Source organism: Aulonocara stuartgranti, assembly GCF_965226115.1.
Source record: "Aulonocara stuartgranti genome assembly, chromosome: 18".
Taxonomy (NCBI): Eukaryota; Metazoa; Chordata; class Actinopteri; order Cichliformes; family Cichlidae; genus Aulonocara; species Aulonocara stuartgranti.
Window position 1 is genome coordinate 5,290,920 of NC_138954.1, and position 22,235 is coordinate 5,313,154.

The window sequence follows — 22,235 nt, forward strand, 5'->3', positions numbered from 1 at the left end:
TTATTCTGTAAAAACTAAATTTTCACTGCTTTTATGACCTTTTTAGTGGGGAGAACATAGCTAGGATTTAATGATTTAACAAATCTTTTGAATCCTTTGTCCTCCACAATGCTAAATGGCTGGGAGTCCTCAATCACCATGCTGACCAGGTCTTCATCTATTTGAGATTGTTCTCCTGAGGAAAGACAATAAAGATAAAGCACAAATATAAATAGCACACACGTAACTTATTACAGTTGTATAATATTGTTATATCATTTAGTAACATTACTGCATGCTATATTATCATTGCATTTGATGGCTCACCTGGTCTTGCTCCACGATCGGTGTCCCCCTTATTCTCATGCAAAGCTCTGTAGTGCCTAAGCATGGATGAGGTGTTGCTGTTATATCCCAGCTCCCTGGCACATAGCAAACACTTCACCTTGTACAAAAGTCAAGACAGCTCAACATAAATTGTATTGCAGAATCAGTATCATGAAAATACATCTTCTGTAGAAATACCTTGTTGGGAGGAATAAAATCAAAATGTTCCCACACAGGGGAGGACATCCTCCTCTTCTTAGCTGGCTCCATTCTCTCCTGACTTTCTCTCCTCACTCTCATAAACCTCCAAACTGTCTCCAAACTCTCACTAACCGCAACTCTCCATCAAACACCTACATTTTGAATGAAGTCTGAGGGCTTTATATCGCTGTCATATCTCGCGGCAAAGTTCGAACCACTTCATGAACCAGTCACGTGGTACAGCCGGGCAGCGAGGCTTCGGACGTCATCATTTTCAGCTCCTCCCATAAATGAAGCAAGCCTCGATACGCGCTTCGCGGAAACGCCCCCTCCATTACTCGACACACGCTCCGAAGCCTCGATACAGAACGTCACATCACTAGTTAAAGGAGAGAGTTAAAAGAGAGAGTTGCAGGCGAAGAAATCTCAAATATTAATAAGCTATGATTGAGGAGGACCAGCTGTGAGCGCATACTGCTGGATATCCGAAACAAACAGGTATGTAAACACGATCGACTACAAAACGTGCGTCTTACTTCAATAATATTTGACACAATACTAGACGTGCAACGGGAAGTAGTGTGAAGGCAAAGCACGGAAACGGAAAAGAAAAGGGAAAAAAGAACATTTGTGCACAGTTACATAATTTACATTTCACCATTAAAGTGTGTGTGTTTACAGGGATAGGCAACTCCAGGCCTCGAGTGCCGGTGTCCTGGAGGTTTTAGATGTGTCCATGATACATCACAGCTGATTTAAAGGGCTAAATGACTCCTCAGCATTTCTTGAAGTTCTCCAGAGGTCTGGTAATGAACTAATCATTTGATTCAGGTGTGTTAACCCAGGGTGGGATCTAAAACCTGCAGGACACCGGCACTCGAGGCCTGGAGTTGCCTACCCTTGGTGTATTGTATGCACTCTAAACGACCATCTTTGAACAGGTGATTTCAAGTCACATGATGAGCTGAGGCAGGGTGTCACAATGGTTTGACACAAAATCTCTTATGATATTGACCCTCTTTTCACACCTTTGTTGTGTGATGAGAGACATAAGGGGCAACTTAAGGGGCAACTCCCACCAGGTTTTAAATTCCTGGAACTATCCACCATTTGGCTTTAGAATTTTAAAAAAAAGTGTATCGGATAGGAGGTGAAACATGCAATCTAGCTACTTTCTTTCCAAGCGCCTTAGACGACTGTTACCTGAATGACTGAATGATATATTGTTAAGAGTTTTTCTTCCCCACTGTTGCCAAAGTGGTTGCTTAACATTTGATTGTTGGTGTGTTCTTTGTATTATTGTAGGGTCTTTATCTTACAATAAAAAGTGCCTTTAGGCAACTGTTGTTGTGGTTTGGTGGTATATGAATAAAATTGAATTTAATTAAAAATTAAATTGATTTGAATTGAACGGCAACAATTAAAGAAGAAAAGGAGTATAAATAAAGGCAAGCAGCTAAACAATAAGAATGGAATAGACAATTAAAATTTATCAATAAAAAAGACGGCTATGGGACAGGAGCTTGGTACATGTTTGTCATGATTTTAGAGAGCAGCGATGGCACAGAATAATCCTCGTGGTGGTTCACTGGGGGTGAATACTGGCCGGATTAGCAGTTTTTCTGTGCTAAGAGCAGCAACTTGTATATTTTTTCTGTGTTCGTGGAGGTGTGCGTGTCTTCAGCCCTGGGTGTCTGAACCAAACCAAGATAGGTCAGAAATGTGTTCCAAATGTTATTAAATAATGGTACATTGATTCTATGGAATTGGTGAAAGAAAATGAAAATATTGCAGAACTAAATCTCGTCAAAAATCACTAGTTAATTCAAACACATGAAGTGACCCACTACCCCCCCCCCCCCCCCTTCCACAACTAAAGAAATGAAGAGAGGAGGGAAATCCTTCAGACACAAAGGACCATGATCTTTTTATATTTACAGCTTAGTTATTACAAATGCCTCATTATCATTCCTTTTTTTAAATCTGTGTGTTCCACATAATCTGACCCTCTTGGCTTGCTTCCAAGAGAGTTTTTGCAGTATACTTCCACAGTCCTTTTTCCTTTTTCCCTTTAGGGCTGTTCGATATAACGATATATATCGGATGACGATATTAAAAACGTCTATGTTTCATTTTACGCTATCGTTTGTTTCGTGGTGTCACAAAATAAACTGTTTACGGCAACATTTTTTTCATTATATTGATGGTCACAGTAGTGGCTATATTAATTTTTTAAAGTTCTCTCTTTCTTTAAAGTTCTCTTTATATTTGATATAACCACACTACAGACAGAGAAGCAGTTGTTGTTGTTTTTTTGCCTTGTCCTTAGCAACAATGACGGTAAAACCACCATGTGTCCGCGTGTTTATTTTCCACATAAACCTTTCACAATAAAGCTCAAGATCCTGTTGAGAATTTTCAAAATAAACTGAATCACGTGAAAGAGCAGATTATTTACGGATGAGAAGCAAAAAAGAGCCGCCAGGTGCTAAAAAATAAACCTTAGACTCAAACGTTAGAACAGGCTTTTCCCCGCAGCACGCCGTGTAAGAAATACTCACAAAGAAAACGGCGACCGTTACAACTTATGTCTAAAAATGTATCGTTTCAATTAAAACACTTGACTCCAGGTACGAGACGCCCAGCTGGAAACACTTCATGCAAGTCGAGCTGCCCGAGATTCACAGAATTTATAGAAAATGTTAAATTTTTGTGATTTATATCGTTCCCAGGACGATGGATGTCTTAATATCGGGATATGAGATTTTGGTCATATCGCACAGCCCTAATCCCATAATCAAAAAAGTTAAACACATTCACTTCTTGCTACTTTTCAAGAACCCTGTATCAAGTTACATTGTGTTACCATCTGTTCTTATGTATTGTTTTACTGCTGTCCTATTATTATTATTTTTTCTTCAATAATGGTTGAAAAATTGTTACCATTTGCTTTAATATAAATTTTAATTCATGTAATTACTGTTTTATTTCAGTATACAACAGTGAAAATCAAACTGCCTTAAATGAAGCTGGCATCAGCAATTGAATGTTGTGCACTCTGAACTTTGTCAATAAAAATGTGATAACTCGAGTCACTCACACAGGTGCTCTTAAACATTTGTCCAATTTGTACACTCCAAATTTCACTCACATATGTGAGCAACATGCTCTCAGTGTACAGACTTGCTAGAATATATTTGCTCAGATGTGCCTTCCTGTCATCATATTAGTAACCTTCTTGTTATGTCCCCTTATCCTTTAAGATCCCCTACAGCAATATGAAGTGTGAGGAAGAGGAGAGTCTGAATGACCCGGAGATCTATAACCAGGAGTGGAACTTTGGTCTGAGCGAGGATGGTCCACAACTTCCACAGATTAAAGAGGAACAGGAGGAAGTCTGCACCAGTCAGGATGTAGTACAGGTTGTAGTGAAGCAGGAGTCTGAAGAAATCTTCGCCTGGACTGGGAAAGAGCGATTCAGAGTGCTGGATAACATCTGGAAACACGAGGAAGACTTACACTGCACAGGTATATAAAACTTAATAGTTGTTGGGGGCGTTTTTCTCTGTGCACAGACACACTCTACCTCTCCTTTTATTCTTCAACAAAAAACATGTATGGTGCTTTTTGAATTTGCTTAACTTGCTGAACAGAATCAACTTTTGGGAACCAGGTGCAGAACGACTCTTTGCTGAACAGAAGAGTGTTCTGGATTCTTTGTGGTCATGAGGCTATCACAAGACAGCAGTTCTCTTGTCCGTATTGCCAAAGCTTGAGAGCCCAACCAGTCAACCCTAAGATGGCTGATTTGCATCCTTCTTAGCTCAGATTGCATAAACCAACATTTTTTGATATCTCGGCCAGGGTTGTTATCTCTGCCCTGTGGATGAACATAAAGGCCACGACACAGTCTCAGCTGCAGCAGAAAGGACTGAGAGGCAGAGAGAGCTGGAGGTGAGTCGACAAAACATCAGCAGAGAATCCAGGACAGAGAGAAAGATGTGAAGCTGCTTCAACAGGAGGTGGAGGCCATCAATCAGTCTGCTGATCAAACAGTGGAGCACAGTGAGAAGATCTTCACTGAGCTGATCCATCTCATCCAGAAAAGAAGCTCTGATGTGAAGCAGCAGATCAGATCCCAGCAGGAAACTGAAGTGAGTCGAGTCAAAGAGCTTCAGGAGAAGCTGGAGCAGGAGATCACTGAGCTGAAGAGGAAAGATGCTGAGCTGAAGCAGCTCTCACACACAGAGGATCACATCCAGTTTCTACACAACTACCCCTCACTGTCAGCACTCAGTGAGTCTACAGACTCATCCAGCATCAATATCCGTCCTCTGAGCTACTTTGAGGATGTGACAGCAGCTGTGTCAGAGGTCAGAGATAAACTACAGGACATTCTGAGAGAGGAATGGACAAACATCTCACTGACAGTCACTGAAGTGGAAGCCCACAGCTTGTTGGCCTTATTGTAATAACACTGCACTTCGTAGATCAGTGTGTCAACCTCAAGGTGCTGACAAAGGAGCAAAAATCTACTTGGATTAAGTCTAATAATCACTGTTGGCATTGTGGGTGGCACCACCGGGCCAGTGTTGGTTAAACCTCCTAGGACCTGGCATCCACATATATGGACATCACATTTTGGGTTATTTAGACCAGAATACTATCTAAATCCACTTGAACCCCTAACTGTACACATTTTCCTGTTTAGAAGCAAAGTTACCTTCTACTATGTAGGCAAAATAAAATTGATTTATTTTTTATTGTCTTTCTTTTTCTTTAGATTCGTGGCAGATATGTAACCAGGAGAGGAACTCCAGACCAGGAGGACAAAGATCCTTCACAAACTAAAGACGAACAGGAGGAATTGTCCATCAGTCAGGAAGGAAAGCAGCTTTCACTGAAGAAGGAAGCCAAAGATACCATCATCTCGACCAGGCAGGAGCTGGGCATCAAGTGGAACACTGAAGTAAAGTTGCACATACCGTATTTTCACAACCATAAGGCGCACTTAAAAGTCTTAGATTTTCTTCAAAAAGTGCGGCGCGCCCTATAGCGCAGTGCGCCCTGTGTGTTGTAAGGAGGACGTAGTAGAGAACACCATGAGAACGCTAAAGGGTGAAGTGTGTGCGTTGACTTTATCGCACATACCTGTGTAAAAGAACAGGTATGTGCGTTATGCAGGACATCGTTGTTTTAACAACCCTGAAAATGGCAAAGAGACACGCTTACGAAGCACAGTTTAAACTGAAGGCCATCAGCTACGCGGAGGAACATGGAAATCGAGCAGCGGCGAGAGAATTTAAGATTAATGAATCGATGGTTCGCAAGTGGAGGAAGCTGGAAAACAAGCTCCGGCAGGTCAAGAAGACGCAGCTGAGTTTCCGCGGACATAAGGCGATCATCGAGCAAAGAACGAGCGGGAGAAGCGTTTCGACGGTCACCATTCGGCTAAAAGCAGTTTCACTTTCACTTTTTATGAAACGGTGCCATTTTTCCATCCGGACCAGGACTACGGTAGCGCAGCAACTTCCAGCGGATTATAAGGAAAAGCTGGCCATCTTCCGCTCCTACTGCAGCAAACACATCGGCGACAAACACATCCAGCGATGGATGACCGATGGAGACCACAGTTTCACCAAGAGTGGAAGGCAGCGCCGGGCGAGTTACGCCACAATTTGCCAATGGATTGTAGATGCTTGGGCTAACATGTCTGCTGGCACTGTTGTTCGAGCTTTCGCGTAAGCCGGCATCATTTCCGAGGAGCCGCACGGCACGGAAAGTGACTCTGACAGTGAAGACAGTGAACCTGGCATGTTTGATGAAGATTTAGCGCAGCTGTTCAATTCAGACACAGGATGAGGACTTCGATGGGTTTGATTGATGATAAAAATGTGAGTACCAAACTTTGTTTTGCTCCTGCTTTATTTTTAAATATGCACACTTGTATGCTTGTGTGTTGTTGATGATGACGATTACTGGTAATAAAAATGTGAGTAAGGTACCGAACTCAGGTTTGCTCCCGCTTTATTTTTAAATACGCATACGGTACTTGTATGCGCCCTATGATCCAGTGCGCCTTATGTGTGTGTTAAATACAGTAATGGCACACATAACTGAGACTGCGCCTTTTAGCACAGTGCGTCTTATGGTCGTGAAAATACGGTAATATGTATGCAAAGCTGTAATGGATGGATTTCTTACTACAAAACTGAATAAAACTCATGTTGGGTCCTATTCAGACCTCAGAGATATGTTATAGGGGCACATGAAGAATCTAAAGACCAACTGCAATAAGCAGCATTAATGCATCTGTTTTGTAAACTTTTTAAATATATTGACAATTTAAAATTAATTTAAAATTGACAATTTTCCCTATTAGTGCCGAATGTTTAATTTGAAAATAAATTATCGATTTTAAACTAAGCTTTTCACAAACCACACAACACTATGATAGGTGTGTCCCTGTGCCACGTTTCTGGGTCTTCCTGTCTTACCCTTTGGATTCCAGCACAAGGCCTGTGTAGTGATGTTATTGGTGGACTTCCTGAGGGTGTGGCCAGCTGTTGATGAATATCTGCAATATACACAGGGTTGTGTTTGTCTTGCTACATGTTTATGAAATATAGAGAAGTGTAAGTTTTTAAAATGCCCGGCTTGGTGGATGCTCTAATCTCTCTTTAGCTCTTGAGCTCAAGAAAGGTCAGAAGACGGTTCCAGACAATAACTTAACGCCCACTCATATCCTGGGCCATGTGACCTCAGTAAATCACATGATAGGGTGGGGCAAGGTCTCTCGATGTCTTTCTGAAAGTGCTGTAACAAGGTTTAAGAATTTAATTCACCCACTGTTGTTATCCTTAATGCCCTGTACCAACGCAGAGCAGCTCCCTGAATGCTACTCCAACAGAGGTCGATTATCTTGTTAATAATTTTACCTCCTCACTACGTACGACTCTGGATACTGTAGCTCATGTGACAAGAGAAGAATCAGAAGTACCTGACTCTGTAGTATAACTCTCAAATACGCACCTTAAAGCAGGTAACAAATACATGTGTACTGAGTTTTTGTAACCTTGTAAATCAAAATATGTGAAAATTTGGTGTGTGTGTGGTAAAAAGAAAAAAGATTTGTGTTTGTTGTAGCTCAGAATTCTTTGCCAGCTAAATCCGTATATATATATTTCTGCACTACGTCACACCGACACACAGTTTACTCAGTTCCACTTTTTGTGTCAGAGAACAGATGGGTTTGGCTGTTGAAGGGGTGCTTTACTGAACTTCAGGTCCTGGAAGAATAAATGCCCTTTTATATGCCAGCAATACATGTTTTTATTGAACATTTGAAGATAACACAACACAAACTCTAGAAGAGGACATAAAGTCAGAGATAGAAACGACAAGGAGCAGGCGCATCTAGTACACATAGAGCTGTCACAAAAACTCACAGAGCTCAGCAGCCAGCGCAACAAATTCTGAATCCTTGGCTTTTAGTTAGCAGTTAGCATTAGCAACACATGCTCCATCCGCTGTGAAAGGGCCCTTATGCTAAGACATCTGGGATAAACACTGGTTTGAGCGCGGAGTCAAGGAGGCGATTTACGTGAAAAGGGAAAGACAATCTCTGAATCGAGGAGGGGGCCTAAAGGTACATCTTTCGCCGTCTTACAATGCTGTGATTGCAGCCATTCCCCAACTCTCTGTGAATTGTACTCATGGCCATTGATCAGTGGGCTTTGATAAGTGGTTGTTGATCAATGGTCGTGAGAATTTCCATAATTATGATGAAGGAACTGACCTCGCAGCCCATTGATCCTTCAGTGGTGCTAGGTTCAGTCATTATGCAAATTTACAGTTTATAAGATTAGGAAAACCTGCAGTCAGCTGAGACTGAAGAAGTCACATGGATGAGTGACGAAACGTTTCGAAACGCTACATCCAGATGAATAGGATCAACTTTTGGAGATACTCTGGATGGGATTATTATTTGTTTGTGATTTTTATTTGTGACCACGATATGTCCTCCAATGAACATATTAAACAAATATGGAGGACTGCTTTCTTCCATTTGCACAAAATCTGTAAAATTAGAAATATCCGGTCTCAGAGTGACGCTGAAAAACTAGTTAATGCATTTATTACTTCTAGGACTACTGTAATTCATCATTATCAGGATGTACTAAAAACCCATGAAAAGCCTTTAGTTAATCCAAAATGCTGCAGCAAGAGTACTGACAGGAACTAGAAAGAGAGCATATTTCTCCTATATTGGCTTCCATTCATTGGCTCCCTGTTAAATCCACAGTTTAATTCAAAGTCCTGCTATTCACACACAAGGGCAAGTACCATATCACCCCATTGGATCACTTCGCTCTCGCACTGCAGGCTTACTCATTGTTCCTAGAGTATTTAAAAGTAGAATTGGAAGGAGAGCCTTCAGTTTTCAGGCCCCTGTTCTGTAAAACCAGTTTCCAGTTTGGATTCGGGAGACAGACCGTCACAGTTGACGCTGGCCAACTGTGGGAATGTGAGGAAGGAGCTGTGAATGCAAGCAGTGCGTTTATTTACAGTGCATGGAAAATAACAATAAAACCCGAATGCGTTCCCGACTCCCGTGACATGTCCTCTTCCCAGTGTTAGTGTTCTTTGTCCCCGCTCCTCAGTGTCTGAGCACCCCGTGCTCGCTGCCCTCTCATCTCCACACTTCTCCTGGGAAAATAACAATGCAGCAGATTAAACTTACTAACTGGCCAAGAGACTAACATAAAGCCACGCAATGATCCAGCGTCGGAGAAAGCTCCACCACACTCTTAAGTAGCTCCTCCGACGAGGCTTGATCAGCTGCCCCATGAGGCGACTGTTGCTGTGATTTGGTGCTGTATCAATAACATTGATTTGAAGAGAGTCAATAGTCAGCTGGTAACACAGAAAATACAGCATTAATATTTATTTAGAAGCATTAGTTTGTCTGAGAATCTGTTTTTTACTGCAAAATTTTTGTCCTGTTTTTAAATCTCACCTGATGCATGATCATCTTTTTATTTACGGAAATTAGATTTCCAAAATGTCTATCACTGAGTCAGCTAAACAGCTTATCCCCAGAACATACCTTTTACTGGTACATGTGAGAACCATGTTTACCATGTAAGGACCTGCTAATTGTTGAGGTTACATTACAGTTGATCCAATTTATGTTTTTCTGATATTATCATTTTGTCCCTTCAGATCCTCCACAATGTGACTGTAAAGACAAGGAGGGCCTCACAGATCAGCAGGTCCGTAACCAGGAGAAGAACTCCAGTCTGGACCAGGAGGATTCTTCACAGATTAAAGAGGAACAGGAGGAACTCAGTACCACTCAAGTGGCATAACCACTTGTACAAAAGCAGGAGACAGAAGCTTTTCCTGCTCGTGAAGAAAACGACCACAGTGAACCAGAACCAAGCAGTGACCAGCTCCTTTCTCACAACTCTCCTGACACTGATCAGGAAGAAAACAAGGATGGTGACTCACACAGAAAAAAGTCAGATCAAGTCGTAGCAGGACTGAGAGTTCAAAATTCCAAGACAGTACATTTATGTAGTACCTGTGGGAAAAAATGTAATAGGATGGAAAACTTGAAACAACACATGCAAATTCACACAGGTGAGAAGACGCATTCTTGTAGCACCTGTTGGAAAAATTTTACTCTAAAAATGCATTTAAATGAACACATGAGAATTCACACCGGTGATAAGCCTCATTCTTGTAGCACCTGTGGGAAAAGATTTAGTTTAGCAGCAAATTTGAGAGCCCACATAACAATTCATACAGGTGAAAAAACATATTCCTGTAGCACATGTGGGAAAGGATTTAATCACAAGACATCTTTAAAAATACACATGGAATTGCATACAGGGGAAAAGCAATATTCCTGTAGCAGCTGTGGGAAACGATTTAGTGTGGCAGCAGCTTTGAGAAGTCACATAAAAATTCATACAGGTGAGCAGTCAAATTCCTGTATTACCTATGGGAAACAATTTAGTGTGGAAGGAACTTTGAGAAGTCATATAAGAATTCATTCAGGTGAGAAGCCATATTCCTGTAGCACATGTGGGAAAGGATTTAATCATAAAGCTTCTTTTAAAATACACATGGAATCACATACAGGTGAAAAAAGATATTCCTGTAGCACATGTGGGAAAGACTTTAGTGTGGCAACAACTTTGAGAAGTCACATAACAGTTCATACAGGTAAAAAAAAACACATTGTTGTAGCACATGTGGCAAAAGTTTTAGTTGTCTTGAGTACTGGAAAGCCTACATCAGTGTCCACGCAGGTGAGAAACCACATTGCTGCAGTACATGTGGGAAAAGTGTTAGTTCCCTCACAAACTTAAATTCACATGAGAGTCCGGTGAGAAGCCGTATTGTTGTGGTGCCTGTGGAAATGGGTTTTACTCATATGTCAAGTTTGAAAAGACACATGGGAGGCCACACAGATGAGAAGCCACATTGTTGCAGTGTCTGTGGGAAAATTTTTAGTCGTATGTCAAGTTTGAAAATACACATTGGTTTTTCACCTGTGTGGCCTCTATATTGTTGTAGCAGCTATGGGAAAAAATTCACTTCTTCGGTACAGTTGAAATATAGGAAAACATGCTACATGCTAAGTTTCATTTTTAGAAAATGTTGGTGGCGGAGCTTATGTGTCTCTGACTACATTAACAGGTACATTTGGTAAATGTAACTTTTTCTGACTGTTTTGGCTTTTTACCCAATATAAACAGTATAAACAAGTTTTGTTTTTTTTGTTTTGTTTTGTTTTTTTTAAATCCTTCTAGGAAGGCTGAAGATTTTTGAAAGCTCAGTTTCTGTGTTTCCATATGGACAAGAAAAACGGAGTTTGTCTCACAACTTTAAAGGTGTGCACCTTTACCACCTTTATCTGACACCATTCCGTTATTATTTGTGGGCTTTTGATTGACATTTGATGGACATTTCTTCACGTTGCTTTGGTTCGGTGTCAACAGTGCTTGAGATCACATGAGTCTTAATGTAATCAGAACTATTTGCCAAGTTATTATAGGTGTTAGGAAGGTTGTTTTTAAAATGTATTCCGCTACAGATTACAGAATACATGGCCCCAAATGTAATTTGTAATGTATTCCATTACATTAATCAATGGGAGTAATGCTTTTTACAACTACAAAAATGTATTATTACTGTGTGATGATACATTAGAGCAGAGGTCTCAAACTTAAATGAGCTGTGGGCCACTTCTGACACTGTCATGTCATTGGAAGGCCACTTTAGTGTTCAGGTAGTACAAAAAACCCCCAAACAAATAAACAAGAAAACACCCACAACCAATTCCTAAAATATGATCTTTTGTTTGTTTGTTTTTCCATTTCAAATATTGTATTACAAGACAAAACTGCAAACGTGAACGCAGTTTTTTTTTTCTCACTCTTAAGTCTTTTATTGAACTACCAAATAAATATATTAATACTCTCTTTTGACCAGACACGTGACAGCTTTTCTGCTATAATTTCGTTCGTATTTACCAAAATAAAAATGCAGACATAAGTGTACACATTAGTTTTTGACTGCTAATGAAAAATGTTTTCTTTTTGTACTCTGCCAGGATTCCTGGATCGTTGACACAGTGTCTTCAGTCTTAGACTTTGTCATGGTTTAGGTTTCATGTTTGCTGTTTAACTGTGTCAACCTTCTGTTTATGTGCATTATGTGTAGTTCTTCTTACTGTGTTATTAGTTAGATTATATTCAGCTGTGTACTCACTGGTCTCTAATTGTCATCATTTGCCAGAGTATTTGAGACCCAGGCATTAGTCTTGTTTGGGTTTCCACCAGCGTGGAATTACCAAAAATATTTAGGGGATAGCCTGACATATGAAACAGGACAAAACAGCTGTGTAATCCATTTATTTCAACAAACTAACTGTATTCTAAATATCACCTTTTTAAATGGTAACCGTAACAGAATACAGTTACTCATATTTTGTATTTTACATACATAACGCTGGTACATGTATTCCGTTACTCTCCAACATTGGTTATTATCTAATATTTTGGACTAATGTTTAACTTTGATAGTGTTGTGTTCCATTTTGAAAGGTTTGTAATATGTGGTTGGTAGAAACTGGCGAAAGATGCACGTGGTAATTATTTTATATGTATGAGTCACTTTAACAGCCCAAAGTTGACCTCAGCTGTAAACCACCTCAAGCATAATGCAACTTATACATGTATGGGTGTGTGGATATGTGTATGCATATGTATATATACACATATTTACATATTACATACATATTACATATTTACATATATTTAATATTTATGGATGTATGTGTATTCGTACATGTGTGTGTGTGCATCCAGGTGGAAAATAGCAGTGATACACCTCCTGCTTTCAGGCCTGCAGGTATCAGGCTTGTGATGTTTTACTAAGTCTTACAGAGGACAGAAACTGTTTTTTGGAGTGGCACAAATAACTTTTGTGGAATCCTATTTGATGCAAAACACCTGATTGCTCTCTAAATAATTTAAAATGGGTTAAAAATGTCTGTGGCATTGGCTTTATTTTTAGGTAAATAGTTGCATATAACTTTGTTGTTTGCAAAACTTGTGCATAAGTTTTTAAAACATACAATTTCTATTTGCATTCCAAGTTAAGAAAATTATTTGTTAAACATGTTTGTGGTTTTTACAGTAAAAAAATTAACTTTTTCGTACTCTGATTTTGTTTATTTTGTCTGATTTTGAAACTGTGTTAATAAAGTATGTCAAAAGGAAAGGTAAAATCAAAATGCCATAAAAACAACAAAAAACGTGGATCTTAAAAACAATAGAACTATATCTGTTGAATAATGATTCTGATTTTCACTATGACACTTGCTTTTCAGTTTAAGTCATGGACCTAAATGCGTCACCTTTTGTTTCCGTTATAAAGAAGAGACTCACACAATAACTGATACTAAGAATAGAAGTGGTGCAGAAGGAAGTTCAGCTGAACCAAGAAACCTTTTCTTGTTTGATCTGTTTGGATCTTCTAAAGCAGGGGTGTCAAACTCAAATACACAGTGGGCCAAAATTTAAAACTGGAACAAGGTCGCGGGCTAACATTAATATTTATTGAAAAAAAGATCTTCCTCCAGATTTAAGAATGAATCTCTTCTTATGGACTCAAACAAGTTTTGCTGAAAAACTGAACATGGAACAAGCAAAGCTTAATACTAAACAATATATATTAGCTGTATAATACCAGTAGGCCAGCTCTAATAATAATTTGGTATGGCTTCGCGGGCCAAATGTAATTAGGCTGCGGGCCAAATTTGGCCCATGGGCCAGAGTTTGACACCTATGTTCTAAAGAATCTGGGGACTATTGTCTCTGGACACAGCTACTGCATGAACCGTATTAATGGCTTTTAGGATGGAGAGGAGAAAATCAGAATCGGAATACTTTATTAATCCCGAAGGAAATTAGGGAAAAGAAAAATCTACCCTTGCCAATAAAGCATCTTTACTTTACTGCAGCTGTGATGAAAATAAAGCAACAGTGTGAGTGTGAGGCATGTAAAGTGTTAAGCATACTTTGATGGTCTGCAGTAAGACACCTTAAGCATAATGAATTGTCAGAGATGGGCATTACAGCTAATTCTCAACTTGAATAATTGGGAACGATAAATTCTTTATCCAGGTTTCTGCAAAGCTCCAGACTTTGTCAGGAATTGATTTTTGTTGGACTGACCTGATGAGGGCAGTATTACGCCTTTGACACCTCCAGTCTACTGTAAGTACAACAGAAGAAGAATAGTGGCAATGGCGCCATTGAGAGATTCTATCGCAATCCTGAGTTATGTTTGAAGACGTTGGTTTGGCGGTATCGGTTGTTGTTGCAATAATGTCTTAAATTCAGCATCTGAGAGAGGTTATCAAGGAGAGATTAACTTCTGCTGCAGAAGAAATCTTCTCAGAGTTTGAAAAGATGATCATCCGGTATGAGGAGGAGATTAGTCAGCTAAGACTGCTTGATATCAGACCCGGGATAAAGTCACACAATACAGTTGTGTAAATTTGTGGAGATGTGGGGGTTGCGGGATCATCGCAGGATTCATGTGGGCATGTGGACATGTGGACAATTCCCGAGGATCTTTAGAGGCATTCGGAGTGTGTGGATAGAGGCTCTGGTGACTTAAACTCCAGTGACATGTAAAGTAATAGGCAACAGCTTTATTTAGTGACCAACGCGGTTTGTAGTCTTCATCAGCGTCATTGCAAAATGTCAAATGGCTTGTGTTTAAATAAAAATCAGGAAACAGAAAAAGAAATCTCCAATTAGACCAATCACAGCTTCACAAATAAAGCAGTTGACCAATTATCATTTAACAGGTTGGTATTGGTAAATTGGTTAAGCCACAGCCCAAATAGGTTCTGGACTGAGCCACTTCAGATTAAAAGGGGAGAAAAGATAAATGGCCTGTATTAGTATAGCGCTTTATTAGTCCCTAAGGAGCCCAAAGCGCTTTACACATCCAGTCATCCACACACTGGTGATAGCAGCTACATTGTAGCCACAGCCACCCTGGGGCGCACTGACAGAGGCGAGGCTGCCGGACACTGGCGCCACCGGGCCCTCTGACCACCACCAGTAGGCAACGGGTGAAGTGTCTTGCCCAAGGACACAACAACGGAGACTGTTCAAGCCGGGGCTTGAACCGGCAACCTTCTGATTACAAGGCGACCTCCCAACTCTTGAGCTACAATCGCCCCAATGTAAAAAATCACTGCATGTCTTAATGTAATACATGCTAAAAAAGTACACAGAAACCTGCAAACAAGTTAATATAAAAAATACAGTACCTACAGGAACATTAAAAGGAAAATGAAGCTCTGACAAGCCTATCTGTTATGTTTTTACCTCTCTTAAGTTATCATTGGCGGTTCTTTAAAAATCCCTAATGATAAGCTTGGATCACTTTGAAGGTTATACCAATGTTTTAAAATGATTTCTTTAATGTTCCTGGGTGTTTGTGTAAAAGTTGTCTAGAAGACAAGATTTGATTTATGTTTTGGAGGTTTCTTGATCTCTAAATAAAACTTCCTACTTTTTGAGTCGACCTTTTTTTTTCTGCAGATCTTATCAAGTCCTTCATAATTTCTTTCTTTAACTTTTTTCAACATCTCTTCTTTATTCTCATAGTATTGTTCTGGAATTTCACAGATACGTTTAAGGCTAATCAATTGGCTTACAGGTAAGCTTTTTTTGAGGTGGCTAGGATGGAAACTTTCATGACCCAGACCTAGTGCTAGATTTTTTTAATTATACTCTGCAAAACCTTTCCCACAGTTACAGTAGAGTTATTTTAATCAGTGCAGCATTTTCTTTTGTTTTGCAATGTAATGTATTCCAGTAGGTTTGGGGGTACAGAGAGGTACAGAGATTTCTCTTTTTTGTTACTTTTTTGTCAAGGAAGTTAATTTCTTTAGTGTTGCAATTAAGGGTAAAACATAAACTTGCAAAATGTCCATTTAAGGATTCTACAAACTCCAGTAATGAAGTAACTTGTACATAATCTATATACCATAATAAGTGGGAGGAAAGTGCTATTGTAGTAGTAATATAAAATTAGTTCTTTAGTTCTTCCAGGTGATCAAGAAATAGAAAGGCAAAACTGGGTGCCAGAAATGTTGAGATATGGTATGCTGGGTGTTGGTACCACACTGGCTGGTCTGAGTGTTTCAGAAACTTCTAATCTGCTTAAATATTCCAGCACAAACATCTGTATGATTTACAGAGAGTAATCCAAAAAAGAGAAAATATGCAGTGCCCTTAAAATGACAATGAGTTTCCTGTACTCGGGTCTCCAGAGTCACCAGGTCTCAACCCAACAGTGCACCTTTGGAATGTAGTGGAACATGAGATTTGCATCATGGATGTGGAATTGACAGATATGCAGCAGTTGTGTGAAGCATTCAGGTCAATATAGACCACAAATATCTGAGGAACGTTTCCATCACTTTCCTGAATCTTCACAAAGAATTAAATCAGCTGTGAGGACGAAAGGGGCTCCAATCCAGTACTAGCATTGTGTATCTAATAAAGTGACCAGTGAGTGTATATTTATTAGTAAAATGTTAAAAGATTAGTATCAACAGCATACTTTAACTGCTTTCATGATCATATTCAGATCATGCTGCTGTTCATTTCTTTGTTTATTCACAGTGTGTGATGATCACTGGCAGTCACATCTAAAAATTAGATCCCAGACAGCTGTAAGGTTATCAACATCACCCAATGAACAAATGACTATGATTGAATGTTTCTGTGGCAACATCTGCAAGAATGCAAGAGCCCGTGAAACCATAAGCTAAATTCTCAATAGGTGACCCCTTTTAATCCTTCTTGATCTTTCTTATCATCACATTAGTCACTATTTTCTTGTGTCCCTTTGTTGAACACGAAGGTCTGGATGATCAGCAGGTCAGTGACCAGGAGAGGAGTCTCAACCAGGAGGACCCAGAGCCTCCACAGATTAAAGAGGAACAGGAGGAAACCCACAGCAGTGAGGAAGGAGAGCAGCTTGAACTGAAGCAGGAGGATGAAGGGATTAATGTCTGGACTGGAGAACAGCTGGATTTGTTGTGTAAACCTGGATTACGGCTGAGCAGAATAGGTATGTGAATCTGTAATATACAGACTTCATAATACCGAAGTGAATATGACTTATATCAAAAGGCCAGGTGATGACATCACAAAGACACGTGCATTACCGCCTGGCATACTACCTTACTGAAGACATGTTTTCTGTTAGCACAGTAAAATAAAAACTGGATTTAAAATCTTCTGTTTGTTTAAAAAAAAACAACTAAATTTTCCACAATATAGATTTAAGTCATGTTGGCCCAGAACTGTATGCAGAATGTAGGAAAATGTTAAGACAATGAAAAATGTGCATAACTGGCCACATGGACCAAGTTGGAGTAGCGAGCTTTACGCCTCATAAATGATGACTTTCTGCATGTAAACAGAATTCTTTGCTGTTCACCGCATGAGAGATAATATTTAAAACATTTGTGCACCTTAAATATCGCTCACATATCTGAGAGACCTGCTCACAGTGTAACTTCTTTCTTGTGTTGTGTCCATCAAGACCTCCCACAGCAACATGATTGTAAGGAAAATGAGGATCTGGATGACCCACAGGTCTGTAGCCAGGAGAGGAACTCCAGTCTGGACCAGCAGGACACAGATCCTCCACAGACTAAAGATGAACAAGAGGAAATCTCCACCAATCAGGAAGAAGAGCAGCTTTCACTGAAGCAGGAAACCAATATGAGTAAGTAGCTCACTGTTTACGCTAATATTAGCAGCTAACTAGCCAATTACCTTACTGAGACGACTGTACCACTTCGTCGTCAGAAGCCGCCACATGCTTCCTTTTCAGATGCTTGTGAATCACTGTTGTACTGCCATCGAAGGGCTGTTCCATTTTGGAGATTTTGCATTGGAAATTCTTCTCTTTTATTTTCTCAGAAGGCTCCCAGACTTAACGACAGCTGGCGTCCTTGTAGATGCATTGCTGCTTTCTTTTGTTTCAGTCCATTATTACACTCTTAAATCCTACTTTTTCCTGCATCTTTCAGGATCTTACAAAGCTTCAAACGACGCTTTGCTATTAAATTAGTTGTTGACTTTTAAAGTCGACGTAATCGTGACTAGTTGACTAATCGTGGCAGCCCCAATAGAGGCACATGAAAAATTTAAAGACCAACTGAAATAAGGAAACTGACTGATTCCAAAAGCCAAAATTTCTAGCTTCCCAGTGGCCCATCTGGCAAGACTGTCCTATGTTGGTAAGAATTGTTATAAATGAGCCCAACAAATTGCAGTCATCGCTCCTTCGTTTGTGCTGCGCTCCTGCACCTGCAGGCGCACTTACAGTGAATATCAAATTTAATAACAGGAAGTTAACTAAACATGTAATTCTTTTCCTTCTTGGTTTTGGCCAATTGACAAAAGAACAGGTTATTTGCATGGCTGTGTTTTGTAAACACAGGGTGTTGTGAGTAGAAGAAATAGTCATGAATTTTGGCAAGTCCTAAGCCTAATCAGGGTCACCTCATCCAGCCATATCTGTATGCTTTATCAAAAAGGAAAGCTTTAAGCCTAATCTTAAAACTAGAGAGGGTTTCTGTCTTCTGAATCCATACTGGCAGCTGTTTCCACAGAAGAGGGACCTGAAAGGTGAAGGTTCTACCTCCCATTCTCCCAACCAATCAGGCAATGGATAATTAATCTAAAAAATACATAAATACTGTAGTGAGTGTCCTGTAAATTTTAAGTAAAGTGTTAAATGTTTTCTGCACTTTAACTTTTAAATGACAACATTTTGTTGTTTTGTTTGATTGTATATTGTCTGTATTTTCTCACTGTAGATGGTCTGTAGTTGATATCACATATTTGTGATTCATCACAAGAGTTTAAATCACTTGAGAAATGTACGATTCCAAAGTTAAATCGATCACAGAAGAAGAGTGTTTTTCATAGAGTTTGTAAATGAGCAGCCAAAATGGTTTTAAATTAGTCAGCAAAACAGCTTCTCCCCACAACATGCCTTTCATTGGTATATCTGAGCAACATGCTTATCATGTGGAACCTGCTAATGGTTAAGATTACCTTGTAATTTCTGAAACATGTGTTGTTGTTGTCTTTTTTTTTTTTTAATCTGTCACTTCAGATTTTCCACAACAAGACTGTAAGGACAAAAACCCGCTTGTACTGAAGCAGAAGACTGAAACTTTTCCTGCTTTTCCTGAAGAAAGTGACCACAGTGACCCAGAACCAAGCAATGAACAGCTACTTTCTCAAAACTTCATTTTCATAAGGTTTTTGGAAGCTCAGTTTCTGTTTTCACACATGGACAAGACAAACAGAGTTTGTCTTGCAGCATAAAATTTGTGCACCTTTATCACCTTTTTCTGACGTTATTGTTTTATAGTTTATGGGCTTTGTCTTGGCTGAAGTTTCTTCATTTCTTTCGTCATGGCATTGGCAGTGCTTGAGATATTTTTGGTGTCTTGATGTAAAAAGAACTATTTCTCAAAAACACAATTGGAATTGTCTGTATAAAAAAAATACATGTGTTCATGAGGTAGCCTTAATTAAAGCCAGTTGTTTATCTGAAGTTCACAGTTTGAAGGTGTTTAAAGCAGCAAACAGTTGCAATCACTTTTCGCTGACTTGCACACTGCTAGAAGTCCTGTTGTTGTTTTTGTTGTTTGTTTGCTTTTACATTTTCTTTACATTGGCTTGACATATTTGGGAAGTGCTTTGTATACAGAAAAGGAATATTTTCGGGAATGACAATGTTAAGCAGTTACTCATATTGTTTGTGACCCACATACTTAGGTTGTTTATTCTCTATGTTTATATCATAACTTGTACTGCTTTTATGTGAGCACCTGTTGATACCCAGCTGTTGTTTTGAGATATAATAATTTGGACTAATGTGTAACTTTAACAGTGTTCCATTTTGAATGGTTTGTGATATGTTGGTTGGTAGAAACTGAAACTGGATTTGAAGATGCACTTGGTAATTATTTTATATATATGTGAGTCACTTTGATGGTCCAAACTGTCCAAAAGTTGTAGAATAATTTGTGAAATTTATAGCTTACATTTAACTGTGCAAATTGATTTAAAGGCATAAAAATATCTGTAGTATTAATTGCTTCTTACTATGAGGTTGGCATAACAGTCATTATTCCTGACCCTATGGGCTGACCTTACTATAAAAATGATGGATGAAAAGGTAATTGGAAGAAAGTCCAGAAAGTTATGCAAGACAAATGTTGAATATTATAGAGGAATGCAAAGTTGTGTAAATTCATAGACTGGTCAAAGTGACACATTAATGAACACATTTAATAGATAAATGTTTTTAAGAAAATGATTTTGACAAAATTGGGGAAATCAATCTAGTTTAAGATGGAATTAAATCAGTTTAAAGATAAAATATGGATAATTATATAATAAAGGAGGAGGAGCTCCTCTCCAATAAAGGAGCTCAGAAGTGCCTCGGGAGTCTTCATCTTTATTCATTTTTGTTGGCTTTTGGCCTGCATGTGCTTAAGGCGAACAGGCTAGAGGTCTTTCCTTTCTTTTAAGTTTCTGATTAAGTTGTATGTTCAATAAAACTGTTGGCATCTCCTGTAAATTTTGTGTTTTTGTTTAAATTGTGTTCCAAAAGCCTGAACCAACATCTTTCCGGCCTGAAGAAATTCTGCAAAGCCTTTAAAATTTGCAACCCCACAATCCTGCTGCTCTTTGAAAAACTAACAGTACTTCTAAACGAGATGTTAAACAGGGCTTCGTGTGATCTGCCTTTTGGTGAAGCAACTGGCCAGAAAGATTCAACACATTCAAGGGGCTTCATCATACTGACTTCCTTCTCTTCCTTCTCGGACTTTCCAGGTCCTCAACCGTACTCCATCAGAGGCTTCTGAAGTTGTTTTTCAGAACAAAAGTGGAGCACATAATAGCAAACACTGAACACACAACTCCCCTGTCTGCCAAGAGCATGTCTGAGAACTTCCCTTTATAGCACAATCAGTGACGTGAAGACACATTGTTCAAACAAATCTGCGATGGTATTTTCAGATTAAGTTAGCCAATTAGACATTACAGTGGACTTAATGCAGTCCACAATTCCTTAGGAGGTACTCAACATGAATTTAAACCAGCCTGAATTTAATTAAATAACACACCCCTCCCTCTCTGAGCTTCAGTAACACCAATTTGCATCAAAATCTTGATTAAATCAAAATTCAAGAATCGTTTTAACTGTCTGAGTTAGGTTCAGTCTTCACAGTCACTGGAAGCTCTAATCTTACCGACGTACAGGTTCCAGACCACAACTGAGGCAGCAAATCCAAAAGTGCTTTTCTCCACAGAACCAAACTAGGTCGGTCCTGAAAAGAAGTAACTAACAGGTGTTATACTAATTCATAATGTTTATTATTTTATTACACCATGCAGGCTGCACTTCATTTACCTCAGTGGCAATATAGTGAATTAGACATGTGTAATTAATCTCGTTTGACGTATAGATAGGTGGTCTTGTTATGTATTTAACCCATGTAGAAATTCTCTGCCCACTCACAATTTGAAAATTGTGAAAATTTGTTTATGCTTTATTTTTGTTTATTCCTTCTATTGTCTAATATAACTTTGACCCGTGTCCACCAGGGGTGGTGAGTGACCTGGATGGACCCAGATAGCACTTTAGCTCAGTCCTACCACTAGTTGATACTAACTTACTTATATTTTTTCTCAAGTGAATTTAGTAATTCACCTAGCAAAAGTCCCTGTCCTTGAGATCGTCACTGTCTCCTCTGGCAGAGCTTCGACACCATTCAGAGGGAGACTGGGAACATTGAGTCTAAATGGACCATGTTCAGCACCTTCATTGCTTTTTTTTTTTTTTTTTTTTTTTTTTTTTTGCCTGTCCCGTTTGGCTCTTTTGCCATCAGAATTATTGTCTAAAGGCAAAGAAAGATGCCCACGGATTTACTTTACCAAATTGACCATCCCAGCCTTGCCAGAATGGTCCATTTGATTCACCTTTTATTGTTTATTTTATTTTCACTTGCTGAATACGGGACAGAGGGAAGAGAAACAGCTGAGAAGAGGGACGGGGGAGAAGGGCAAAAAACAAAAACC

The 22,235-nt window shown here is 39.3% G+C and overlaps 2 long non-coding RNA genes across 4 annotated transcripts; both read left to right on the forward strand.

The window, feature by feature from the left end:
- The first annotated feature begins 516 nt into the window (after positions 1–516).
- On the forward strand, positions 517–13,205 carry LOC309694601. Of its 3 annotated transcripts, none has more exons than XR_014272916.1 (4): positions 517–1,005; positions 3,771–4,035; positions 5,291–5,476; positions 9,733–13,205. It is a non-coding gene; the product is annotated as an uncharacterized lncRNA (long non-coding RNA). The 3 variants fall into 3 exon arrangements; XR_014272917.1 differs by having other exon boundaries at positions 5,291–6,401; positions 9,733–13,204; XR_014272918.1 differs by lacking the exon at positions 9,733–13,205 and having other exon boundaries at positions 5,291–6,669.
- Positions 13,206–17,099: 3,894 nt separating this feature from the next.
- On the forward strand, positions 17,100–19,340 carry LOC309694618. Its single transcript, XR_014272941.1, has 3 exons — positions 17,100–17,187; positions 17,665–17,850; positions 19,252–19,340. It is a non-coding gene; the product is annotated as an uncharacterized lncRNA (long non-coding RNA).
- Positions 19,341–22,235: the final 2,895 nt, after the last annotated feature.